We start from the raw sequence: 26,915 nt of genomic DNA, 5'->3' as shown, positions 1-26,915 counted from the left end.
GGAAGCGGTCTGCTGTGCCAATGCGTTCAAGAGTACTTCCTTTCTCTTCTATCAGGTTCACAGTAACTGGATTTATGTTGAGGTCTTTGATCCACTTGGACTTGAGTTTTTTGCATGGCATTACATATGGATCTATTTGCAATCATCTACGTGTTGACATCCAGTTATGCCAGCACCATTTGTTGAAGATGCTTTCTTTTTTCCATTGTACAGTTTTGGCTTCTTTGTCAAAAATCAGGTGTTTATAGATGTATAGATTAATGTCAGTCTTCAATTTGATTCCGTTGATCTGTGTGTCTGTTTTTATGCCAGTACCAAGCTGTTTTTATTACTATAGCTCTATAGTGGTGCTTCAAGTAGGGATGGTGATGCCTCCAGAGGCTCCTTTATTGTACAGGGTTGTTTTGGCTATCCTGGGTTTTTTGTTTTTCCATATGAAGTTGAGTATTGTTCTTTCCAAGTCTGTGAAGATTTGTTGGGATTTTGATGGGGATTGCATTGAATCTGTAGATTGCTTTTGGTAAGATTGCCATTTTTACTATGTTGATTCTACCTATCCAAGAACATGGAAGATCTTTCCATTTTCTGATATCTTTTTCAATTTATTTCTTCAAAGACTTAAAGTTCTTGTCATACAAGGCTTTCACTTGTTTGGTTAGAGTTACCCCTAAGATATTTTATGTCATTTGTGGCTATTGTAAAAGGTGATGGTTCCCTGATTTTTTTCTTAGCCCATTTATCATTTGTATATAGGAGAGCTATTGATTTTTTTTTAAGTTAATCTTGTATTTCACCACATTACTGAAGGCGTTTATCAGCTGTAGAAGTTTCCTGGTAAAATTTTTGGGGTCACATATATACACTATCATATCATCTGCAAATAGTGAATATTTAACTTTTTCTTTTCCAATTTGTATCCCCTTGATCTCCTTTTGTCGTCTTATTGCACTAGCTAGAATTTTGAGTACTCTATTGAATAGCTATGGAATCGCTGTGAGTTTCTCTCCATTTAGTTTGATGTTGGCTATCAGCATGCTGCATATTGCCTTTATTTTGTTTAGGTATGTTCCTTGTATCACTGATCTCTCCAAGACCTTTATCTTGAGGGGTTTTGGATTTTGTCAAAGGCTTTTACAGCATTTAATGAGATGATCATGTTTTTTTTTTTTTTTTCTATCAGATTTTTGTATGTTGACCCATCCCTGAATCTCTGGGATGAAGCCTACTTGATCATGGTGGGTGATTTTTTTTTAATGTATTCTTGGATTCTGTTTGCCAATATTTTATTGAGTATTTTTGCATCAATGTTCATGGGGGAGATTCGTCTGTAATTCTCTTTCTTTGTTGCATCTTTGTGTGATTTGGCTATCAGGGTAACTATAGGCTCATAAAAAGAGTTTGCCAATGTCCCTTCTGTTTCTATTATGTGGAACAATTTGAGGAGTATTAGTATTAGTTCTTCTTTAAAATTATGGTAGAATTCTGCATTGAAACCATCTGGCTTTTTTTTTGGAAGACTTTTAATGAATATTTCTATTTTGGGAGGGGTGTTATAGGTCTATTTGAGTTGTTTATCTGGTCTTGATTTAATTTTAGTATAAATGGTACCTATCCAGAAAATTGTCTATTTCTTTTAGATTTTACAATTTTGTGGAGTGCAGGTTTTTGAAGTATGACCTGATGGTTCTCTGAATTTCCTAAGTATCTGCTGTTATGTTCCCCTTTTCATTTCTGATTTTATAAATTTGGATATTCTCTCTTTGCCTTTTGGTTAGTTTGGATAAGGGTTTGTCTATCCTGTTGATTTTTCTCAAAGAACCAACTCTTTGTTTCATTGATTCTTTTTATTGTTTTCTTTGTTTCTATTTTATTCATTTTAGCCCTCAGTTTGATTATTTCCTGTCATTTACTCCTCCTGGATGAGTTTCTTTCTTTTTGTTCTAGAGCTTTCAGGTATTCTATTAAGTTGTTAGTGTGAGATTTCTCCAAATTCTTTATGTAGGCATTTACTGCTGTGAATTTTCCTCTTAGTACTGCTTTTATAGTGTCCCATAAGTTTGGGTATGTAGTACATTCATTTTTATCGAATTATAGGAAGTCTTTAATTTCTTTCTTTATTTCTTCCTTGACCCAGTGGTGATTCAGTTCAGTTTCCCCCCCCCCTCTCTCTTTTTAGTTTTTTGAGGCAGGGTTTCTATGTACCCGCAGTGGCTATCCTGGAACTCACTCTGTAGAACAGGCTGGCCTCTAACTCATGGAGATCTGCCTGCCTCTGCCTCCCTTGAGCTGGGATTACAATTGTACGCCACCATCAGTTTCTATAAGATTGTATGCTTTCTGTAATTTGTGTTGTTGTTGAATTCTAACTTTAAGCCATAGTGATCCAATAAGATATAGGGGGTTATTCTAATTTTTTTGTATCTGTTAAGGTTTGCTTTATTACTGAGTATGTGGTCAGTTTTGGAGACGGTTCCATGAGTTGCTGAGAACAAGGTGTAGTCTTGTGTGTTTGAGTAGAATGTTCTGTAGATGTCTGTAAAGTCCTTGTCAGTTACAATATGTTAGTTCCCTTGTCATTTTCTTCTGTTTCATCTGCATTGGGATGTTCAGGTCCTGTTGTTGTAGGACCACTGGGTTCTGGTGGTGCCACTTTGCTCTTTACATTGTTGAATGTTCTTATACTGCTGTCTACCCATCTGGGTTTGGGGTAGTTATAGGTACAAGTGTTGATTCTTCCTCCAATTGGTGCATGTGGTGTCTTTGTCTCTGGAGGCTAGCCACTATTCCTCCAATTGGTCCAGGTGGAGCCTGTGCCTCCAGGGTCCTCTGATGCTGCTGGGGATGGTGGAGTGGCCTGACAGCAGGTGACTTGTCTGCTGAATGGCTGCTGGGGATATACTTGCTATCCTTTCTCCTAATGCTGTGTTGTTACATAACATTTCTTGGTATGTTCCAGCAGCAGCCTAGAAACTTGATTGCTTTGGTCACTTTAAGGAGAATTCTTCCTTGTGGAAATTTGATCAGCAAAGGTAGATTGAACTAACTATAAATGAACACATGGTCATTGTATATTAAGAACTTGGAATAAGGCTTTTTTTATTTTATGATGTTTTGACATTTGGGGTTCTTGCAGACTGGAGAGACTGTTCCTAACACAGTTAGTTAATTCCCAGAGTGAATAAACAAGTCATATGCAAATACGCCTTTCACATACAAACTGATGAATTCCAAGTCCACATCCCAACCATCTTCTCTACAGGACACATGCATCAAGCCAAATTTTTCCTTGTTCAAAATCACCCCATTTGCTTTCTTTTCCTCAGGTGAAGCCTCTCTAGACATTCTTGAACCTCTTTGTACATCTTCCACAGGTAGTCAGTCTTTCAGATATCCACACCAGTTTCTAGCACCCTGAGAAAATAACACAAACATAGTCTCAGCTCCAGTGTGTTCCACTGGCCTTACATAACATCTCTCCAAAGGACCGTGACCCTGAATTGTTTTGAAGTGGTCCCCAAAATGTTCTGCAGCAGGAAGGCAATCCTTGCCCAAATTTAAAAAAAAAAATTAAAGTATATAAAACAGAAGATAAAATATTATGAGGAATAGCCTTTCCCCCTCCTTTATTTCTGAATAATACTTAAGTTGTCAATCAACTCTTTCCACATAGATTCACCCTGAGAGTTATATGAAATACCTGTGATGTGGGTTACAGCATAATGTCAAAATTTCTGAAAAGGCTTGGCAGTGTATGCAGGACCATTGCCAGTTTTCTTACTTTTCAGGGGCTTAAAATAGCAAAAGCCCTGAGTCAAAAGATAACATCTTTTAACTGCTTCTCCAGATAAACAGAAAAATGAGCAATGAATAAGTGTCCACAATGACATGACCATATTTTTAACTTCCCAACACTGGGGGCATGAGTAACATCCATGTGCCACATATTAGTTGTCAATAATCCTTAGGGAGTCATGACATAAGAGGGTAGAGGCATGATATTAACTCTTACACGTGAAGGGCATTTCTTAAATATCCAGTGCGGCTGCTCTTGAATTAGTGAACAACATTTTTATGGGTGCTGAATCTTATGGATGAAAGTGTGCATGAGGCTTTCATGCTTCCCTTAGGTTGTTAGATCCTAGGAAAAGAGAGCTCTCAAGGGGAATGTGCCTTGCATTGCTTTTAGACAAAGGTCCTAGAAGATTAGACTGTAACCTAATATGGCCAAAATAATCTGGATTTTCTACGTCTACAATTCCTGTTGAATTAATAAATCATGGATAGAGGTGCCTGGGGAAGGGATCCATTCTGTTTCTAGATGCTGTACTGCCAGGACTGCATATTGTGAATCAGAAAATCAGTTCAGAGGTTGAGGGTAATGGTGTAACGCAGTGTAAATTACGCATAATTCTATCTGTTGTACAGAAGCACCTGAGTGAGTAAAAATCAATGAAGCATCTTTAGAAACCAGGGCACCCTACCGTCTCTTGTGGCATCTACAAATACTACTTTGCAGCAGAGGGGATCAGCTGAAGCTTGGTACTTTTAGGAAATAAAAGAGCATGTTTTGATGCAAAATCAGTAAGTTTGCTGTAAGAAAAGTAATTATCAATTTGAAAAGGATATACAAAAAAAGTCGGTGTTGACTCATCTGAAGTAGTCATCAAAAATTCCAGCATTTTTATCATAAGGAATACAAATTTTTGGTGGCTGTTGTCCAAATAGTTGCTCTGTGTGAGACCTGCCCAGAATTATCAAGTAACCAGAAGCCATTAGGGAGTGATAACATTGTTTGGGCTGATAGTGAGATGTGTCTCTCATCCCAGAAATATCTTGGTCTTGTCCCAGAGCAGCACTGTGGAGATGTTGGGAGAAGGGATAACTAACAATGAAGGAACAGCACAGGGACGTGAGACACACCAAAGCTGAGCATTCCTGCGCACATTTTTCCCATGCTGTAATGCTATACACACACAGGCTCAGTCCATTCTCCAGGAGATGAAGGATTACGATTCCCCTTAAGAACATCAAATAAAGGCTGCAGTTGTGGTGTGGGAATTTTTAACTAGGTCTAAGCCGATTCAACTCCCCTAGCAGTTTTTAGAAACCATTTAGAATTTTTAAGGTGTTTTCCCTGACTTCTACCCTTTGAGGAGCAATCGCTGAAGACTTTATTAACTTTCCTAGATGTAAGATTTGAGTAGTATGTTGAATTTTCTCAGGAGCTATAATCAATCCATAATGGGTTAATCCAATTTTTACTTCAGCAAACAAATATTTCAGAATTCTGTTATTTTCAGCAGAATGCGGAGTATCATCCATATAATGCATAATAAAAGCAAGAGGAAACATCTTTTTAGCTCTCTTTAAAGAAGTAGCAACAAATTTACGATGTAGTTGAGGCACCACCAACCCTTGAAGCCAGAGATATACCTTTAGTATACAAAAACAAAGTGGCAGATGGAGTCATTAATATCTCCTTTCTTTCAAAAGAGATGGATGGCAGTCTGGCATGTGGCATTAACATTCTCATATGCCAGTTGCTTGACAATAAGATCCCTTGCTTTTCCATCAGCCATCAGGTGACTAACCACCTGCAAAAGATGAGAAACAAAATCTTGATATGACTCATCAGGCTTCTGTCTAATTTTAAAAGTTCCTCTGTTTTTCTTCCGGAATCTGGCAACTTACACCATGCTTTCAGGGCCAAAGTATTTATTTGTCTATAAGCCTCAGGAAGATATGTAATCTGTCATTGAGCATCACCATACATCGCCTTCTCCTACTAATATCTCAAAAGTTATAGGCACATTATTTTGTTGATTTCTAATAGCTTGGCCCTGAAATCTTTCTGAATAGTCAGTCCTCCACAGTAAATATTCACCTCTAATAAGACAAGCTTTTCTCCAGTAAGAAGGAAGAAAAGTTCCCCAGAAATAGAATCAACGAGAGACAATGTAAAGGGAGCAGCTGGCCCATGTTGAGCATATGCCTGCTTAAGATCCTTAAGAGTCTTAAGTAAAATGGGTATATAATTTCTAACTCACTGCCCTGAGTTACTAGGATCAGGCATTTCATTCACTGGGAAAAGAGAGATCCTCCCATGTCACCTCCCATCTCCAGAGTCTCTTGCATTAGATACCTACATCATGGTTTAAAAGGGACAAATTCTTCCATCAGGGGTCAAAGAACTTCCTTAATAACCTCAGTAAGAGATGAAAAAGCAAAGCAGTGAAAAGTCTCCATGTTATCAGGAAATGCCCTGGATGGATAGGCGTCAGGAGCAGAGGGAATGGAGCAGGACGGGGAAGGGCAGGGTCAGCACAAGGTGGGTGACAGCCGACTCCATCCCAGGGAGAAAGTGGACACTGTGTCTTCAGGTTCTAACTTTCCTTCTACTCCGTCTTAGTTCCACCTTTTCCTGATCACTTTCACTGTTAATTTTAACTGTGTCACGTTTATCAATTACTTTTTTTGGTTTGTTTGTTTGTTTCCAAAGCTGAAAAGCATTCACTAGGAATTTCTCTGGCCCTCTTGCATCTAATTCTCCCTGAATTACTCTTCCTAGCTGGGACAAAGCTCTGGGATCCAGAGACCCTCTTCAGGGAAAGAATGCTGAAGTTTGCTAATGAACTCCAGGAGTTTCATCAGCTGATGGTGTCTCGCTTCAACTCCTTCTGCCAGCAATGAAGTTTGCAAAACTTCTCCAAACAAATGTCATTCCTTCGACCCTGCCTGTCCCCTTTTTATCTGCAATGAATTAATCTCCCACTTTATCATATTTGTGTGTGCACCACTACCAAGAGTTTGCCACCTTGATTTTTTTTTTCTTATTCTTAAATTCCCATATTTCAGGTCTCTGGCATCACCTGTATGCACCAGCGCTCACTTACCAAACCAGTGTAGCTGAAGTTTTCTCTGGTCCTGCCCAGCTCCGCGGACCCTGCAACCACTTATAAAACAATGACTCAGAAGCTTATATTAGTTAAACTGCTCTGCCATTAGCTCAGGCCTACCACTGACTAGCTCTTACACTTAAACTCAGCCCATTTCTGTTAATCTATATGTTGCCACATGTTCCGTGGCTTTACCTGTTGCCTTTACATGCTGCTCCCTGGATGGCAGGCTGGCAGCGTCTCCTGACTCATCCTTCCTGTTCCCAGAATTCTCTTCTCTGCTTGTACCGCCTATACTTCCTGCCTGGCTACTGGCCAGTCAGCATTTTATTTATACAGAGTGATATCCACAGTAAACCAGAGTCTCCTGATATGGTCAGTGGAATGAAAGCCAGGCTAGGTTGGAGGAGTCTCAGCAAGACTAGGCTGATGCAAGTTTATTCAAGTGACCGGACTTTTTATGCACTTATGAAGCAGGATATAGTGGCAGTTGTTAGAATATAATGACAGCTGCGAGCTGCTATCATAAGATTAATGTCTAATACTAATTGCTCCGCCAAGTTTCTAGATGCTTCACTGACTTGTAAGGAAGCACAGAGACACACAAGTGGCCTGAATGCTCCACTGCCTGTGGGAGTGCCTTGGTCTCTCAGGAACTGGAAAGCACACAGTGTCCCAGGAGCCATGAACTCCAACCCCAAAACCTATGACAAGTGCCTCTCGAGGCAGCTGGAGCAGACCAACCCCATTATTCATGGCAATGAAGTATTCTTATTTGCAGAAGCTGTGACTCTTCAGTAGAGACCTAAAGACTTTACCAGGAAACTCAAGAACTGGTGAACGTGCTTCAGCTAAGTGACAAAATTAAAAAAAAAAAAAAAAAAACAACAAAAACAAAAGTCAGTAGCCTACCTGTATATTCGTGACAAACCTGCTGAAAATGAAATGAAGGAAACAATTCTGTGGTGGTATTTTATTTGTCCTCTAACAAATAAAGCTTGCCTGAAAATCAGAAGGAGGAGCTAGCCACTAGTTAACCCTAGAGGTCTGGAGGTCTGTACAGACAGACAGGAAGTGATAGATCTAGGCAAAGAGAGGCAGTGACAAGGTGGGGTGGAGAGAGGAGCTCACTCTCTTTCAGTGGAGGATTTCATTGGGGTAAGAACTGGTGGCTTGCTGCTCTGCCTCTCTGATCTTTCAGCTTTCACCCCAATATCTGGATCTGGGTTTTTCTTTTTTTATTAATAAAACCAATTTGCAATTCTTGTTATACAATTCCATTTACAATTGCCTTAAAATACCCCAGTTAAGGGTAAATTTTCAACTGCTCATTGGTAGGTACCAAAATGGTAATAAATGACTAATGAATAGGGAACATACAATGTGTCTGCACTGGGCAAAGGGTCTATTCAAGCCCTGGATGGGGCCACATGAGATTTCTTCATGCCACTCAGAATTGTTGCTTCCCAGGGTCAATGGAGCAGGCCAGCAGCAGTCCCCCAAGTCAGGATGCCTCATGTTATGTAAGCATTGTGCCATCACAAGAAGGGTAAGTATGGAACAATAAGATATTCTGAGAGAGAAAGACCACACACCTTTTGTTGCAGTATATTTTAATTATGTTCTTAATATTTTGCTATCAGTTTCTTCCTGTCATACCGTACAGAGGTATATACAGGAAAAGAAAATATATGTAGGGCTAGATGCTGCACTTGTGCACACACTATAAGAAATGTTTTCAAGCAGTAGCATTTCCTCTAACCTGGTGTTTTTAATCGAACTTGTTTGGGATTTGCTTTGCCTGGGAGCTGACATTTGATCCTTGGTAAGTTGCACTGCATGAGAACTCTCTGCTGAAGAGCTGAGTGGTAGGAGCCCTTGGAACCCCTGGAGCAGAGTTTGTGAGGCTCTGGGGCAGCATCTGCCAAAGAGGAGCAAAGGAGAAGTATAGGTGAGCCCTGAGGAGGCTTCTCTGCCTTTTATAATTAGCAGTTTGCTTTGGTGCCACAACTCAGCATAAGACAAACCACAGAGGAGCCAGCAGCCTGGACTGAGAATTGCTAGTGAATGTGCTTGCAGCTATGAACACTTCTCAGTTATGATCTTTGAAAATTCTGTTTCTCAACATCACCTTCATGTTTCACTGCTTGTTCTAAAGATGTCTTGCCATAAAGCAAACTTTATATACAAAACTAAGATTATTAAAATATAATATTGCATAAAAGACATCTGAATTATTTTCTCAATTAATATATTTGAACAAATCCCTCCTTAACATGAGAATAAAAACTTTAATCATGCTAATATCTATTTGTATATGTGTGTTTGTGTGTGTGTGTGTGTGTGTGTGTGTTCATGTGGAAGCCAGAGGTAAACAGATCATCTCCTCAGTCATTCTGTACCTTATTATTTATTTAATTTTTTTTTACCCAGGGTCTTTCACTGAAGCTGATTGGCTAGATAGGTTGGCCAGGAAGCTCCAGAGATCTTTCTCTGTTGCCCAGGGACAGAGGTTTCAAGTGTATGTGGCTATTCCTAGCTTTTAAATCGGCCTAAAGATCCAAACTCAGAGCCAGTCGGTGGTGGTGCACACCTTTAATCCCAGCACTCGGGAGGCAGAACCAGGCAGATCTCTGTGAGTTCGAGGCCAGCCTGGTCTACAAAGCGAGATCCAGGATAAGGCACCAGAAACCCTGTCTCGAAAAACCAAAAAAAAGGATCCAAACTCAGGCCCTCATGCTTGTGAGACTGGCCATATCTCCAACCTATTACTATCTGTTTTTGTAACATATATTTGAAAAACCCCTTTTATAGACCTCTAAATTCACCTGTATAAAAACCTCTTCAAGGCAAGCAAAGCTGGTGCTAATATGGTCAAAAATCATGCAGGAGAGTGAGATCTCAGCAGTAGCTAGAAAATAGCAAAAAACTTGTGGCCCTGGGACAGAGAAGAGGGTCTAACATCAGGAGGAGATGCAGTAAGTGGTGTTTTGTTACTGGTTTTTATCTTACTCTTTGGGCTCTTTGCTCCTTTGGGAGCCCACCACCAAGATCCTAAATAAATCACACATGGTATCATCTTATTCTTACGTATAAATGCCCAGCCTTAGCTTGGCTTGTTTCTAGCCAACTTTTCTTAACTTCAAATGTCTCATCTACCTTTTCGCCTCTGGGCTTTTACCTGTCTCTATTTCTGTATACCTTTCTTTACTTCTTACTCCGTGCCTTGTTGTGTAGCTAGGTGGCTGGTCCCTGGAGTCCTCCTTCCCTCATTCCTCCTGGATTTCTCCTCTTTATTCTCTCTGCTTGCCAGCCCCACCTATCCTTTCTCCTGCCTTGCTATTGGCCACCCAGCTCTTTATTAGAATAATCAGATGTTTTAGACAGGCAAAGTAACACAGCTTCACAGAGTAAAACAAATGCAAAATAAAAGAATCTTTGTATCATTAAACAAATATTCCACCTCATAAACAAATGTAACACATCTTAAAATAATATTCTACAACGTTTCCCCCTTTTGTCTAAATAAAAATGAAAGGTTTTAACTCTAACATAGTAAAACTACATACAACAACAAAAAAACAGTTATCAAGTAAGAATTATATGTACAATATTCAGTCCATTTGTGTTTAGCAAATTCAGAGAAAACATTCTACTATACATCCCATCTTAGTGACTCCAAAGTTTTATACCTAATTTAACTTCTTTCATAACTAAAGAAAACTACAACTATAACTATTTAGTCTTTAACTCCATCCAAGACCCCAGAAGGATATTATATTTCTTGAGTAAACAGGAAGTGCATTGCAAGCAACTTCCAAGACTCTAGAAATGACAGAGACATCTGACTGCCTGGATAGTCACCCAAAGTTCCTCTGTGATGTTGGAGCACCCATCTTCAGCCTATAGGCCTAGAGTATCTGGCAGACTTTTCTGTGAAGCAGGATTTTTGAAGGACTGTCCTGCCTTGTTTTGTCAAAGTTCATCAGTTGCTTTCCTCTGTATCCTGCAGAATGTCTGGCAGACTCTTCCTTCATGAAGCAGAAACACTGAAAGACAATCCTACCTTATTTTGGAAAAGTTCAGCAGTCACATTTCTGTAGGTCCTGCATGTCCAATTTATACAGCATACTGTCAAGCAGTCAAGGCAAAAGCAGTTTCTTGCCCAAATGGCTAACTTTATCACAATGAAAGCAAATTCCTATGGAATTTCTTCAATGCTCATCATCCTTTTATGAAGTAAATTGGTGCTTCCAGGAGCAGATGTGTCTCATTGTTATGAAAAACCCTAAGCTAATAAAACATTTTAAATGTCATATTCTGTAGGTCTTCGAAGTGTTTGAAAATCATTTATCTATATAAAATATATCTCTATATAATCTTGAAACCATACCTAACAGATCTACAAATTTGATTGTTATAGATGACTAGCTACTAACCTGTTTCTTGATTATCCTAAATAGTTTATAATAATAGCTTTAAAAAACTAGAATTTTACTTTACATTTTTAAATGAACTGCATGGGTACAATACCTCAAAAAAGAGTGGAACATATATACACTATAACAAAAAATAACTTTAAATTTGTATCAATATGCCATATTCTCCTAAATTATAACAAACATCCATAACCTACCAAATAACTGAAGACCAGCAACACTCTGCCCCCAACTCTTGGGAATGTGGGCATGATTTTCTTTAAACTGCTTCCTGTTGTCTGTGGGCAAAGCATCTTTAGAGGTCCCTAAGAAAAATTGAGATAACAGCCAAGTCCTGGGAAGACCAGCTGAAACCTTTCTTGACATTTATCACTTGTCAAGATTCAAGAGGTTTCCCCTGATCAAACCTAACCCATATTAACCTGGAATGAATCCACAGCCTCTTTTTTTCCTATGGAAACAAAAGCAAAATCTCTTCTCCAAAGCATATTGACTTCCATTTGACAAATACATTTTTTTTGACATTTTAAAATTTAAGATAGCCCTAAAGTGTCTAGGTATTCAAAATGCTTGGAACAGTACTAAAGAGTCAGGAAAGAGAACTGAGCCATTTACTAAAATTATACAATACAAAGCCCAAAAGAAGCCTTCACTGATTTTTTTTTTTTACAAAGATTGACTTCAGCTATAAATAGAATGATATCAGATCCAGAAGTTAGAAGAATATTAATTGAATCTTTGGCTTTTGAAAATGCTAATTCAGAATATAAAAGGGAGATCAGGCCTTTAAGGGAAAGATCTAAAGTGATATCACACAAAGGTTTATTATTAATTTATTAATGGGGTACATGGCGATACAGACTCATGGGTACAGGACTAGATTGATGCTGCCTCTGATTCAGCTGCCGAGTCCTGCCATTCTGCCTGGGGGAGATAGGGATCAACCACAAGCCACTCTTTGCTGCTTGCTCTGGCTTTGAGCACATAAGAGAGTGCATAACCCCTCTTCCTCCGCTCTTAAGTGATCATGTATGCAGACAAGGCCATGCCCTAGGGCTTTCCACCCCAAAGCCATTGGCTGAATGGAATGAATTCCCACAACAAAGATCAGCACCCATAGATAAATGGATTAGAAATATAGCTGATATTGGATCTCATGCTTATGATGATACTTGGAGAGGAGAAGTGACTTCTAAAATTTTTAAGAAAAATTAAAAGGGTAGCTGTCTTAATTGTGGTAAACCAGGTCATTTGAAAAGGGATTGCAGGCAAGATGTTGCTAAGAACAATGTTTTTTTCTAGAAAGAATCCAAACAGAAGGCTCCAGCCTTCTGGAATATACAGAAGGTGCAACAAAGGCTGGCATTGGCTAATGAATGCAGATCAACATGGAACATGCAAGGTAACCATTTGCCATTGGTAAACACCATAAGAGGCCTCTCAAAGGCCTCCATATCAAATTTCATTCAATCATTTCCTATCAACATTAGGGGAACTCCTCCACAAAGCAAAAGACTTAATGCCTGTTATGGAAAAAAAAACATACTGCTCTAGATGACAGAACAGCTTTAGAGGATAAAACAAATTTTTGGGAGAAACCATAAAGCCAATATTTTGACAAACTTCTATGAAAGATCAAAGACCAAAGTTAAAAATATGAATAAATGACATTGTAATTGAGGGTCATGTAGACATGGGCAGATGTTAAAAATAATTGCACCAAGATCTTGGCATCCAAATTGGCCTCTTTAGGAGGTAAATGTTCAGCTTTTAGGGATTGGAACTTTATGTCAAGTAAAGCAAAGCACAAGATGGGCCAAATGTAAAGGGCTGGAAGGACAGAGAGGAAAATCAAAGCCATATGTGGCAACATAGCAACGAATTTATGGGGATCCAATTTGTTACAGTGATGGAACACCCATATTAACATTCCTCCAATCTCAGAAACAAACCATAAACTAACTTACATTTCTGGGGAAAATATTAAAAGGTATTATAAAGAACAGTTACTGACCTTTCAGGTTGCACATAAACAGGGAACAACAGCTGCTGATCTTTCAAAGGCACCAACAGCCCTACCTTTAAAATGGTTAACTGAAAAAACTGGGTGGAACAATGGCCTTTGACATCAGAAAAATTACAGGCCTTAGAACAGTTGGTACAGGAGCAGCTAAATGCTCAACATATTGAAGAACTGACCAGTCCTTGGAATTCTCTTGTATTTGTTATTTTTCTTTCCAGGAGAATGAAGGCATCCAACTAAGGCATCTGATGGCCACTGGACAAATGAGACAAGTAGTGGACATCTGTTCTGTCTGTGACCTTGAAGCACAGCCCCTTGAGACGTAGCAGGTAACTGTTCTACCTACCTATGACCTTGAAGTTCCTGCCCCTGGGGCATGGCCTCAGGGCTACCCTGAAGACCTGAGATGCACACAAGCTGGTCTCTTCTCTCCCTCGTGGGCTTGGATGGCAGACTGGCTCAGAAAAGTGCGGGACAGTACCTCAGCATTCCAGGACCCTTTGACGATTCTCCTATTCTGTTTTAGTGAGTTTTCTTTCCTAATAAATTCCTTTGGCCCTTTAAGCAGACTCCCATGGATTTATCACAATAGAGACATCTGAAGAAAAAGGATGAATCATCCATAGAAAATGTCCCAAGAAAAAGAGTAAGTTGATTTCATAAATCTTACCAATTGTTTGTTTCTGCTGTTCTCTACAGACATATAATGCAACTGGTCTTTTTGTAGTCCCAGTTCATTTAAAAATTAGAGCTGGCTTTGGAGTTGGATTGTGGCTCTCTAAACCCAAGCATCCTTGTTAAAGGAAAATCCCAAATCTCTGTCTCATGTCAGAAAAGTCACCTGATAAAGGTCAGAAGAAAAACCCAAATTAAGGGACTCTTCTATTGCCACTAATCTCGTAATTCTTTTATTTATTTTGACTCTTTAAAACTTTTCTTGCCGGGCGTGGTAGCGCACGCCTTTAATCCCAGCACTCAGGAGGCAGAGCCAGGCGGATCTTTGTGAGTTCGAGGCCAGCCTGGGCTACCAAGTGAGTCCCAGGAAAGGCGCAAAGCTACACAGAGAAACCCTGTCTCGAAAAAACCAAAAAAAAAAAAAAACTTTTCTTAAGGTATAAATATTATCTCAAAATTTATAAGATATATATATATTTAAACTTTTTGTCATGATATTAATGGTCATATAGAGTACTAATTAATTCTAGAAAAAAAGCATACTCTAGCTTCCTGTGCATTATTTCAGGTTTGAGTCTCTATCAGGTAATTAAGAATTAAGTTATCTGAATGTACTTCACAAATTGTGATCCTTTAACCTCTTTGAGATCTGCTATATATGAGATTTAAATTATTTTAAGTTTTTGCAATGAACCATGACCATTCCTAATAGTGACCTTTGAAGTCTCCAAAAAGATGATGGGGCCTCACAATGACGATTCCACCTGGATTATAATAATGCCTCAAAACCAACAAACACCACCCAAAGATTGGTTTTGGACTACAAACTGCTCAGGACAATTTCAAGGTGGCTAGCTGAGATGATCCAGCTTCACAGACTATTCTAGCCAGGACTTAAGATAATCCCTGCACTTTCCCATTACACAGAGACTGGACAACAAATGATACAGCTAGCTCTCCCAGTACTTGACAATTATTCCAATTTTTTTCAGGGTCCCCTAAAGATTCTGTCACCCCTAGCCAACAGTGAGTAATTTTAAGAACATGATACCAACATTCCCAAGAGGTGGGGCGGGCAGTTTTTAGTAGTTGAGTGGGTTATGGATGTTTGTCATCATTTAGGGGGATTGGTTACAAGTTGTTACTGGTAATGGTCAAGAAATAAGCTGAACAACAGAGATTAGATTCGGGGATCTTGTTCTAAAAAGAAAAAGGGGGGATGTAGACTTAGGGTAAAAAGGTAGATTATTGGATCTACTTTTAGACCAAAAAAGCAACTACTAGTTTTAAATATTTTACATTGGTGTGGGTTTTTGCATATTGATACAAATTTAAGGTTATTTTTGTTACAACCTACTATACCTACATTTCACCTCCTGCTTAAGGTATTGTACCTATGCAGCTCATTCAACAATGTAATGTAAATTTCTAGTTCTTGAAAGTAATTATTACAGACTATTTAGGACAATAAAGAAATGCAGGTTAGTAGTTAGTCACCTATTACAATCAAACTTGTAGTCATGTTAGGTATGTTTTCAAGGTCAAACAGATATATTTTAGATAGGCAAGCAGTCTTCATACACTTCAGAGATCTACAGTATATGGTGTTTAAGCTGTTTTGATAACATAGGTTTTTTATGACAATGAGACATGTCTGCTCCTGGCAGCAACATCTACTTTAGAGAAGATGAGGGGCATCAGAGAAACTCCATATGGAGTTCTTCCTTTGTGGCAAAAGTTAGCCACTGGGTAAGAAATTGCCCTTGCCTCAACTGCTGACAGTATGCTGTCCAAACTGGACAAGTAGGACACAAAGAAAGTGACTGCTGAACTTTGCCAATACAAGGCAGGACAGTCCTTCAAAATTTCTGCTTCACAGAAAAGTCTGTCAGATATTCTAGGCCTGCAGGCTCAAAATGGATGCCCCAATGTTACAGAGGAACCTTGGGTGACTGTCCAGACAACCAGCTGATTCTGTCACTTCTTAGTTTTGGAAGTTGTTTTCTCTGTACTTCCTGTTTACTCAGGTAATATTATATCCTTTTCAGGTCTGTGATGAAGCTGAAGGCTAGATAGTTCTAGTTATAGTTTTTCTAGTTACCAAATTCAGAAAAGAAACTCACAAAAGATGTGTAAAGTATATAAAGTTGAGAGACATAAAAAGATAGCTTTGCATTAGCAATACAAGTTAAGATAGAAAGTGAATTAGGTACAACACTTTGAACTCACCAAAATTGGATAGATAATGGAGTATTTTCTCAGAATTCATCAAATGCAAATGGACTGGACATTGTTAATGTAATTCCTACCTGTATATATTTGTATATAATTCTTGTACTTGTATATATTTTTACTTTGTTAGTTAAAAATATTCCTTTTTAGAAAAAAAGGGGAAATGTTGTGTGATATTTTGATCATGTTCTGACAAATAAAGCTTGCTTGGAGTCAGAGGGTGGAGCTAGCCACTAGCTGACCTAAATTAACCACAGAGGTTTTGGAGGACTGTAGATAGATAGGACAGGAAGTAGTAAGGCGGGGCAGAGAGGAATCCCTTTTTGAGGAGGGAATGGAGCAGGTAGGCGAGGACTGGTGGCTTCTCTGCTTCTCTGATCCTTCAGATTCTTACACCAATATCTGACCCTGAACTTTTATTGTTAAAGAATAATTAGATTAATGCTTCACTGTACCTTTCTTTACTTTATACTACATGCCTTGCTGTGTAGCTGGGTATCTGCCCCTGGAGTCCTCCTCCTTCTCTTGTTCCTCCCAGATTTCTATTTATTCTGTCTACCTTCCTGCCCCACCCATTCTTTCTCCTGCCTTGCTATTGGCCATTGAACTCTTCACTAGAACAATCAGAAGTTTTAGGCAGGTAACGTAACACAGCTTCACAGAATTGAACAAATGCAAGATAAAAGAATGCAGCACATCTTTGCATCATCAAACAAATGTTCCACAGCATAAACAAATGTAACACATCTTAAAATAATGTTCTGCAACAGTGTTGCCTTGGCTTAGTTCATCTGGACACAAACAGCACGAAGGTCATCTGGAAGAAGGGAAAGCTCCAGGAGATGGCCAAGCTCAGGGAAAGATGGAGAGGAATGAGGGGCAGGAGGAAAGGAGGGAGGGATGAAGGGAGGGAGGGCTCATGGAAAAGAGGGAGGAAGTCCTGTCACCAGCTGTGGCAAGCTCTGATCTGGGTGGAATGTTCACCAACACCAGAGGAGAACACTTCCCTAAGCACTCTTTTCAGATTGTATTGGGAACTAAGTAGACTTCAGCCTTCTGGAGGCATCAGCTCAGACACCTGGACTGACACTCCCTGATGATCATTCTCAATGTTATTTTCTTTCCTTTTAGGTTTTGGAGGTTAAACCAAAGGCCTTATACTTGCCATGCCAAATATGCACTCTCTACTGAGCCACACCTGCCCTTCCTGAGTGATTTATTTAAGGTGAACTGTCAACCAGACAGCCTCCTTCAAGTCCTAGTCACCCCTCTAGCTGGGGCCTAAGTACCCCCTTATTGGTGAAATCATTAAGGCCACTCCACGTAGTTAAAAGGGAGGTTTATTTGGTGGCGTAACTTACAAATGAAGGGATAGGTAGGTTGCGGGTTCTGTGAAAGACACAGTGCAGTCCGGCGGTGTTCTCTGGAGAACTCTCCTCAGTCTACCTCTAGCGTCCCTGGTCCAAGCAGGAAGAGAGCGCAGCGCATCCCGGTCTCGGGTCTTCAGGGCCCTCCCTCTGCCCCGCCTTGTAGGCGTGACAGTTACCGAACCTTCAGTGGGGGTTGGGAATTCCAGACCAAAGCTGGAATGGCTACCCACTACAGCCCATAAATGCCATAATCTATGTGGTATGCCAAGAAAGATGTTTCTGGTGGATGAAATGATTTATGAACCTATTGGTGAAAGTATTAAGACCACTCCACGTAGTTAAAAGGGAGGTTTATTTTGTGGGGTAACTTACAAGTGAAGGGATAGGTAACAGTGTCTGGGAAAAGTGTAGCGCAGTCCAGTGGTGTTCTCTGGAGAACTCTGCTCGGTCTACCTCCAGCATCCTCTCTTGGCCCCGCCTTGTAGGTGTGACAGTTACCGAAGCCTCAATGGGGGTTGGAACTTCCAGACCAAAGTGGGAATGGCTACCCACTACAGGGACCAAGACTCCAGCCCCCGTGACTCCGCCATCCCCAGGGCCCCTTGTAGTCTAGATGCAGCTGGCAGAAGGTGAACACTTGGAAAGCACTTTTTAAAAGTTTAATCTCACCCTCCAGCACTGGCCCTTGATACACTGGATACTCCTTACCATAAGGCTAAGAAGTGCCCCTTAGTCCAGGAAGGGGAAACATACCCTGCATGAACAGAGTCTGCTACGTTAGCTGGATTTCCTTGAGAGTGATTGTTGCCATCTTTCTGTCTCATTGTTTCCTCGGCTATAGAATGAAGCTTTTGGACTGTGGCTGCAGCTCGGTTGTGGAGTGCTCGTCTAACATGTGGTCCTGGGGATCTCTCCATCGCACTGGAGGGAAGAAGGAAGAGAGAACACTAACCATGGTACCCAGTTCAAGGAGTTCCACAAGGATTGTGTGGGACACATGGAAGACTCTTCAACAGTGTCAGGTTCTCAGAAAGCCCTCCATAGGTGCTGGCCATTGTCACTGCCATCCTTGTCCTCACTTTTCTCATCACCATAGTTACTGGAGAGTCAAGTGGCAGGGACATCATCTATACCCTTTGACTTGGGATCCAGAGAGAACTTATCCTACTTCTCCACAAGGCTGCTACATGAAGTGATTCGATCCCAGCTTTCTTCCTTCAATGCAGATGTTTCTCTAAATAGCACACATGATAAAATCTGCTTAGGCCGCATGGTTGCAACTGCTGGACTAATGGAAGGATATGGGAGACTTCACTTCAAGTTTTATATTCCAGTTTTATCTTACATTAAAATTCTTCATTTCAATGAAAGCATAAAAAAGCCATGCTGTGGAAAAGTTCAGCTGGAAGGGTATTAGTCCCTAAGCTTACACTTTGAGGAAGAACACGCACACTTAATTTTTTCAGAGCCTCCTCATATCTGCTCCTTCATATGTATTTATGAAGCACATATTGAAGCCGATTTTCTTGATGACTCCTTGCCCCTCTATCCTTCTGCCTAAGACAGATACTATCATCTAGCTTAAGTTAATTCTGTTTTATTTGTTTGGCTATTGAGAAGAATTCAGGGAAAGGGAATTTTCCCTCAGTGAATAAGCCACACATTTTCAATCAGGTAAATAAAAATGGAAAGGCAAATATCATCAGTCAAGAAAAGTAAGGTCTCACTCACTGTCCTTGAGCTATTCGACCACCTAATGCTGCTATTTGTCTGCTTAATAAACTGGGGCTTTATCACAAATGTACTGTGATCATTATTCAACCCCCAGACTGCCTGTGCGTCTGGCTGGCTATCGTCACTCCTTTATTATACCGACTCACTTATCAGCTTGGAGAATCTGCAGTGCGGTTGATCCAGCCTGCAGGACACGAAACTGACTTAGAAGCATGAATTCATTCTCACCCAGACAGGAAGCATTAAACAAGGAGATTTTGAACGTCATCTAGTCAGCTCATCCACTTCCAAAGTCAGAAGAATGGAAAGAGTCTGAGCCTAATCTCCTAAATAGGCCAGCTCTGCACTCAGGAATTCTTGGAGAGGTTTTCAAGTGTTCTCTGAAAGACAGAATGCTGTGAAGTCCAGGTCTGGAAAGCCTCTTGGACACTTACAAGTCCTGATTGGGCGACACTAGAGGTCCCCCAGAGGTCTGTGAGGAGGTTCAGAGAGATTAATGTGCAGGGGGCTGCGATGTGTCTGCCAACATCTGCTCCTCACTCTTGATAGTAACAGATTGTGGCTGTACACACTGCTGCCCAGGGAGATTATATTTCCCAGATGTCCATGTGGTTGGATGTGGACTTGGAGGTTTTTACAGGAGCAATGTGAGCAAAAGTGATGCCTGCCATCTTTGGGTCTGGGATCGAAGACATCAAGAGGAACTTCCCACTTTCACTCCCAGTTCCTCAAGGCCAGAACCTGAAAGTGACAGTCCTAATTCTGTCAATGCAGGAGATGGACACCCCTTGGTCTCACTCTTTCAGGGTCCACTGGGGAAACACTAGAAATGCACAATCAAAGGCCCTACCCAAGACCTACTAAAACAAACTGAATTTTAACTAGGTCCTCAGGGCGATCCAATATACATTAAATTCTGAAGCACACTGGCTAGCAGGTGGCAGAGCTGAGGTCTCCACGGGATAAACCTGGGTCTCCACGGGAGCAGAGCTTTGCCACTGACCTCTAATGGTCACACTGGACCTGTAAGAAAGGGAATTGCATTTACTATGGGAGTCAGTGTATTTAGAGAGTCATTGTTGCTGGTACTTAGATTTATCTGAAAACAAGTAGTGTGGCAGAATTCACAGTGACTCATTCATCAGACCCTACTGTCAGCTCCCACAGTAGTTCCTATCCCAGAGCTAGCCAGTCTTAGAAAGTTGCCATGGATCTGAACAGTTCGAAGATCTACCAATTGCACATGCAAGAACCAAAGGTAGTTCCTACCTCTATGTAAGGATTCTTGACCTAGAAGGCTCAGCTACTCAGGAGCCATTGCTAAAGTTGGGGGTGGGGAAGAGGAAGAGAGTTCCTGATGTGTAGGTACTTGGCTTCAGGTTGAAAGGCTAGAAAGATCAAAGTAACTGAGAATCAGCTGCAGTTCACAGAATGTTCCAGATCTTCCTGACTGCTGCAACAAATGTGAGGTTGCATTCTGTGTATCCCTCAGCCAGCAGGCAGCCATCCCTAAGGTTCACCAGCCCAGTCAGAGCAAGCCCTGCCTGCCCAGGAGCTGCTTTCAGGACAGCGTCTATTCTGTGGAGGAAATGACAAGCTCACATTCCAAAATGATACTTCCCACAAGCTTAGGCACCGGGGAGTCAACATGAGCAGACACACACACACCCACACTCCTCAGCTAGGCCTGTCCCATGTAACCTAGCCTCTGTTTCCATCACACAGAACATTGTCATTCCAAAAGAATACTCCTTTTTCTGTCTTCTTGGCTTTTTAACTATGCTTTTAAATTATTTGTTTATTTTATTGGTGTTTTGTTTGCATGTATGTCTGTGTGAAGGTGTATGTATGTTGAAGGTGTCTGATGCCTTGGAACTGGAGTTACAGACATTTGTGAGCTGCCATGTGGGTGCTGGGAATTGAACCTTGGTCCTCTGGAAGAGCAGACAGTGCTCTTAACTGCTGAGCCATCTCTCCAGACCCATCTTTGTTTTTTACACTTCTTTTCCTTCTGCATTTGTCAAAATTTTCCTATTGAAAACCTAATTTTTCTTTCTTTCTTTCTTTCTTTCTTTCTTTCTTTCTTTCTTTCTTTCTTTCTTTCTTTTTTTTTGAAAAGACATTTTTCTTTCTCACACATGAATTTCCCTTCAGTGTTCCCTTATCAAAACTTACTGCCCAGATTCTGGCTCCATCTGGTGACAGGGAACACAGTTGTGTGACAGAGATGAGCTGAGGTCCCCATAGAAGTGCCCGGTCCTGCCCTAGGCCCAGAGATCACTTACCACATCAGAAAGCAAGGGTGCTCGCCAAGACATGGAGAGTCATGTCAGCACCAGGCGATGCAGAAGGCAAAGCAGATACTTGTTATAAAATGTGTCAGATATATTTTAATGGAGTGAAATCAGCTTTTAAAAGTCGTGTGTTTCGGGCGTGCATGTGTGTGCTTGTTGAATGGAGGTGCAAGCTGGAGTTGTGCCTCAGGTGTCTTCCCTCAGGCACTGTCCTCTTTGGATTTTGAGTCTCGTATTGGTCCGAGGTTCACTGATTTGGCTAGACTAGGTGGCCAATGACATCTTCCTGTCTCTGCCTTTGCAATGCTAGGTTTACAAGTGTTTGCTCCCATGCAGGCTTTTCTGCGGGTTCTAGGGGATCAAATTTGGGTCTTCATGCATGTACACAAGCACTTTACTGATGGGACCATCTTCCAAGCCCCGAAGCCATGGATTTGTGATACCATGCCCAACGCTCCATAAAACAAAATCATCCTCATTGTCAACCTCTAAAGATCTAAGGCACCAACTTAGTTTTCTTTTTAAACGTTGATCTTGGATGTTTTTATCTTCTGAAAGTTGATTTATAAATCAGCTTTCAATCTTAGAATGTTTCAAATGGCAAATGGGGTCAAAGGAGGAAAAGTCAACATTTACTCTGTCTTCCTTCAGCAAATTATAACTCAAAGCATATGATATGTGCATTCTTTGTCTTTGCATAGTTCCTGGGTCTCGGCCACTTACTTAACAGGCACCTGCCAGCACGGCCATGCCAACCATCCCGCCTTCCTCACATGACCAGCTGTCTTGTACTTCTGTGGTAAGGCTGCCCTGAGCTGGCACACCCACTGCATACTTGTCCTTCGGCTGCCCAGAGCCAGCCTGAGGGGCGAGTGCAAAGGCTGTGGTTCATTCATTTGCTCAGGTGCAGATGGAGGGCTAAGTCTTAGAGCAAAGGGGCTGCTGTCTCCAGATCTGCCCTGGGCTTGGAAGAGACGGTTAACCCTAACCCCTAGTCCTAACCCCTAACCCCAACCCTTGGAAGAGAGCAGAAACAATGCCTCTCCAGGTGAACTTTTATCAGTGAAACACTACGTGGGCTTGCCTCCATTATTACCTATGGACATTTCAAAAGTGTATGGTCCCACAGTGGCCCCGGGAAGGTGTCCTAGGGGGCAAAGAGCCAGTATTTCTGAGGCAGCACTGGCTCAGCCCTCTCTGCTTCATTTCCCTCCTCCCTCTCTCTGAAGTTCCCATAATGCATGGCCTCTTAAAACCTCGCACACAACACCCCACTCAGGCTTTGGAGCAGGAAACTTAATGTAGGCAGCAGATAACCAAATGCCAGGCACAGCAAGTTGCCAAAGCCTCTCAGCTAATACATAGTGAATTTTAGAACTAGATTAAACCAGACTCTTCTTCTGGTCTCACTTTATATCCGCCCATGGCTGGTAGGATCACAGAAGAGAGATGAATAGTTAAAACCCCTCCAAATGGCACATGTAGGAACAATATCTACATCCTGGTTTGTGTGATGAGCAGGAAGTTCTTTCTCTTTTCCAACTCACCTAATTTCCATTACCCCACACTGTCCATTACCCACTGTCTCTAGGTAATTTCTGTATCTACCAAAGACAGGCAACAGAGCAGAGCAGACGTGCTTGTACCAGGGTCAATACACACACTATATTCTTGTGCTTCTCACTTAATGCTAATTAAAATTTACATCTCCTGGGTCTACAAATCCTTCTTTATTTCCTCTCCTCCTCCCACACATCACATAAACCAGGATACTACAGACCATGGGTGGAAACTCGGGAGATTATGAACTAACTGGGAGTTACTACAGCAAGAGTCATCATTTCCTTGGTTTTTCTAGGAAATAGGGATTTGGTTTTTATGAACATTAATAAAAAGCTGCTTCTCTGAGTTTCATGGCGTCACAATCCCAGAGTGTAATTCTCCAGACTTAATGATGAGAAACACATAGTAGAAGATTTGAAAGATTAATTTTTATTTCATGAAACTATTATTGAATGCAGGAACTCAATTTTGCTATGAGAGCTGTGAAGAATCCTTATCTATGCCAGCACCGATCAGCACAAGTCTTCGTGGTTTTTCATGTTGACATAGGCATTATCAGAATCCACGGCAGCACAAGGAACCAAGACATGGCCTATTAGAGAGGAACTATATCCTGGGCTTTTCAGGAAGAGTTGTGGGCTTAGGCAGCTGACCTCTAATGGTTAAGCAACCTCTCATCCATCCACCGCTCACAGGAGCATGGAATTGTACCAGAATGTTTTCTTTGGGGAAGCACTTTGGACTTTTGCCATAATGAGGATCTATGAAGTGTATCAGGTCAGTGGGGGTTATCCAAAAAGACCCAGTGTCTCCAAGTCAATCCTAACTGGCTGACTTGCAGGAGGGCTGTTACGAGCACAGCAGCCTCCAAAGAATTACAACTAATAAAGAAAAATAATGACTTTCTCACTTGATGCCAGGGGTCGAGGGCTTTGCTAACAAGCTGGACCCAAGCTGCTGGCACGGCTTGTAATTTCCAACCGTGCTCAGAGAGCGGCTTTTCTCTGTGTTGTTGGCTGAGAGGTTTCCACTGTGAACTAGTTCACTGGGGAGTTTTCTGGTATGGGGTGGCAGGGATAGAATCGAGAGCCTCATGTTAAGCAGATGCTGTACAGCTGAGTGCACCACAGCCGCAGGTGTCTCTCTGCCTTTCTCTTGCTTATCGTATTTCATTAATGTAATCCCAGTGCCTAGCTATGAGTCTGTGTTTGATAGAGTAGGTAATGCCTAAGCTAAGAACACAAAATGGGAAAATTCATCAATCTGCTCTTCTATCAATGCCCCTTAACTAGATATATAAGAAAATTCATGACATCCTCCCTATGATTTCTTAAAAAGGAGAAGAAACCAATGAGGAAGTGTTGTCTGGAGGCTTCCTACAGATCACAGAGAAAAGGTGTACATTCATGTCTGGCAGATCCTAAAGATGTTAATGAAATAACATGACAGCCAATTTAGTAAAATATGAGTCGGAGCTTCTTTGTTAAAATATTCACATGTGTCTGAGTATGTGGACCCATAGGAGTGCAGGCACACACACTTGTGTCCAGAGGCCAGAGGAGCACTCAGATCCCTCTGAGCTGTCAATACAGGCAGGTATAGGGTTGCAGGCTTGCTATGTGTGTGCTGTGTTCCACACTCAGCCCTTATGATTGCACAGCAAGGTCTTTTAACCTCTGAGCCTTCCCTCCAGCAGTGAATAGCAATTCCTTATTAGGGGTGTTAGCACAGGAAATAAGAACACTTTTCAAACAATGCTATTTGTTTTGCTTTTATTTATATATTACCCCTGCACTCAAAGGGGGTGTTGACTTCACTGGAACTGAACTTCCAAGCAGTTTGAGCTGCTGTGTGAGTGTAGGGGACTGAACCAAGGCCCTCTCTTAGAGCAGGGAGTACTCTTAACTCTTGAGCCATCATTCCAGCCCCAAGAACACATTTTTAGCTAATAATGAAATAATCATTGCAATTCATGAGGTTCTGAGTTGTTCTGATGAAAAAGTATGTAGAGTAATAAAAGTTTCGAGTCATCTTTAAAGAAAACTTTACACTAAAATGTACCCAAAGATAAATTTTGATGAGTTGAACAAACATCACCATAATCAAGGCCAAGACACTTTCATTGCATATACAAGATCCCATGGCCATCAGTTTTGTTAATGCATATTAACTGCAGTACTGTTTCGCTGGGACATTTTACAGAGGTCATGCCTCGATCATATCTGTTCTCTCTAGTCTGGCCATACTCTCTCTTCTCCCCTCCTCCCTCTGTCCCTTCGCCCTTCCCTAACAGGACCATTACTGTTTTCAAGTCAACTTTTTAAAATTCCATATCCCATATATTAGAGAAAACATGCAATGACTGCCTTTCTGTGTCTAGTATATTGCTTTCAACATGATGGTCTCTAGGACACAAAGCAAGTCTCAACCGATTTCTTTAATGGTGAAACAACACCCTGCATCCTATCTGAACACCATGGATTAAAGCTGGATATTGACAACAATGGAAAGTATTAAACCTCATGGAAGCTGAACAACTTACTTTTGAATGAAAAATTGGTCAAGTCAGAAATCATGAAGGAAATTAAGAACTTATTAGAACTGAATGAAAATAAAAATACAACATACCAAAACACAATGAGGACAATTCTGGGAGGCAAGTTCATAGCACTAAGTACCCACATAAAAAAATAGAGAAGTCTTATATTAATTACTTAATGACACACTTGAACAAGAAGTATAACAAGAAGAAATAATGTCCAAAAAGAGAAACTGGAAAAAATAATCAAACTCAAAGCCATATAAACAATACAAAGAATCAATTAAACTACGAGTTGGAAACCAGAAAAAATCAACAAGATTGACAACTTTTAGCCCAATTAGCCAAAAGATGGAGCTATAAGATACAAATTAATAAAATATTAAAAGGGAGAAACTATAACAGACAAAAAATCAGAGAATCATAAGAATGTACTTTAAAAATCCATATCCTACCAACTGGAAAATCTAAAAGAAATGGATGAATCTCCTGATATATATAACCTATAAAGGCTAAATCATTATGAAACAAACATTTAAACAGACCTTAACCCCTGGCAAATAGAAGCAGTAATTAAAATCTCCCAACAACAGCAACAACAAAATCTCAGGGTCAGATGAATTTAGTACAGAATTCTAACAGAACTTCAAAGAAGAACTAATACAATACTTCTCAAAAAAATTCTGCAAAATAGAAATTGAAAAAATGTTTCTCAATTCTTTTTACAAAGCCTGACACTACAGCCACATAAAGACTCAATCAAAAATTAAAATATAAACCAATATCCCTATGAACATAGCTATAAAAATACTAAATAAAATACTTGCAGACCAAATTCAAGAACACATGAAAAAAATTATCTACCATGATCAAACTGGCTTTATTCCAGAAATACAGAGATGGTTCAACATACATAAATCTATAATCATAATCCACCACATAAATAGACTGAAAGACAAAAATCACATGACTATCTCATTAAACATAGAAACAGCCTTTGACAAAATCCAAAATTCTTTCATGATAAGAATCCTCGCCGGGCGGTGGTGGCGCACGCCTTTAATCCCAGCACTCGGGAGGCAGAGCCAGGCGGATCTCTGTGAGTTCGAGGCCAGCCTGGGCTACCAAGTGAGCTCCAGGAAAGGCACAA

General features: G+C 40.6%; 2 long non-coding RNA genes across 2 annotated transcripts; one reads left to right on the top strand and one right to left on the bottom strand.

Moving 5' to 3' along the window:
• Positions 1 to 3,078: 3,078 nt before the first annotated feature.
• LOC143268838 (uncharacterized) lies at positions 3,079 to 17,773 on the bottom strand. The gene is made up of 3 exons (XR_013044965.1): positions 17,627 to 17,773; positions 8,659 to 8,817; positions 3,079 to 3,411 (listed from the first exon to the last, which is right to left on the bottom strand). It is a non-coding gene; the product is annotated as an uncharacterized LOC143268838 (long non-coding RNA).
• On the top strand, positions 17,397 to 19,435 carry LOC143268839 (uncharacterized). The gene is made up of 2 exons (XR_013044966.1): positions 17,397 to 17,490; positions 18,477 to 19,435. It is a non-coding gene; the product is annotated as an uncharacterized LOC143268839 (long non-coding RNA).
• The last annotated feature ends 7,480 nt before the right edge of the window (positions 19,436 to 26,915 follow it).

Source organism: Peromyscus maniculatus, chromosome 16 (genome assembly GCF_049852395.1).
Source record: "Peromyscus maniculatus bairdii isolate BWxNUB_F1_BW_parent chromosome 16, HU_Pman_BW_mat_3.1, whole genome shotgun sequence".
Lineage (NCBI taxonomy): Eukaryota > Metazoa > Chordata > Mammalia > Rodentia > Cricetidae > Peromyscus > Peromyscus maniculatus.
The sequence above is the reverse complement of the archived record's forward strand: the minus strand, read 5'-3'. Positions and strand labels throughout refer to the sequence as shown.